We start from the raw sequence: 1403 nt of genomic DNA, 5'->3' as shown, positions 1-1403 counted from the left end.
GGTAAGAAAACACCACTGAAGACCCTCTTGTAGCACCAGACTACATTTCAACATTCCACTCTTTTGGAAGAAGTGTTCCTTGTAGTGACTCCTTGTTTGAACCATTGGATTAGTTTACGTGTATTATTTATGGTGGATCGGCTAGAGGAGACATAAATAATCTTTGCTATGAAAAATTTCTACGGAGATTCAGTCCTAAACTTAGAACATTACCATCAACTTACAGTGGGATAGACACATATCTCCTGCCTCCTTGTAGGAATTCTCTAACAATGCATGCAGAAAAAAACAATTATGAGGCTTTCTTATAGTATTGTGCAAACAAAGCATTTTCCAATATCTCATTACCTTCTGGCTATGGATCTAATATTGTGAGTGACCAGTTGGAAATTCAATTGACTGAGGGCTACTTAATGCCGCAAGAACTTGTATTATTGAATGAATCAGAGACTTCTCATGAAGGTGAGACTCCTGATTGTTGGTTATATAGATGTAGTAAATTATGCAGATCAATGACTATACTTTTATATTCAGCAATTGCATTGTCTATTCTTATGCATTCACATAAAATGACGCATACAGTGTGGCCGAAAAGTAGGTATACAGTCCCTGTACTGATCAACTTATTACTTTGTATATCATTTCTTATTCTTATCCATCATCGACTTAGTTTCTTTATATTTTGTTTTAATGTCTCCTTAATTACATCTTAAGCTCAGAACACCCGAAGCAAATAAATCTATAAACTACAATGTTAAACTTGATCAATGCAGTTGCATACACCTACTTTTGGGCCACTCTGTATAAGACAATAATTGAACATGAATTATATAAATGTGTATACATTTATCCATTATTACACATCACACATCAAACAATAATTGAACATGAATTATATAAATTTGTATACATTTAACCATTATTTTACATCAAACATATTTTGAGAATCAGTGTTTGTTATTTAGCTAAATGTTTAGAGTTAGTAAGCTCCCGCTATTGATAAAACATTTAGATAATATGTTACTGCCTGCAAACAAGATTTTTAAAAAATTCTCAAAATCGCTTCAAACGTAAAAATTAATTCTCCCTCCCAATGCCTTATATACAGGGTATCTACAGATTTTCCCCTACCACTCCATAGTCACATCACATCTATTGTTCTGATCTTTTAAATGTAGTGTACACTAGTATCTACGGTATACATTGGGGACATTTTGGGGACAGAAGTCACAAGTAAACCAAGTTCTCTTCTAAAATCGTCTTGCACCTGTTTCTCTTTTGGGCAACAATGTGCTTTTTCTCGGAACTTCGTGTCTGCCAACATTGTATGTCAAGTCTGTAAGAAATATGAAGGATGCATTCAAAGAAACGAATCCAAGTATGAAGATTAGACAGAAAAAACG

Source organism: Thermobia domestica, chromosome 5 (assembly GCF_964235325.1).
Source record: "Thermobia domestica chromosome 5, izTheDome1.hap1.1, whole genome shotgun sequence".
In the NCBI taxonomy this organism is placed as follows: domain Eukaryota; kingdom Metazoa; phylum Arthropoda; class Insecta; order Zygentoma; family Lepismatidae; genus Thermobia; species Thermobia domestica.
This window is presented reverse-complemented; position numbering follows the sequence as displayed.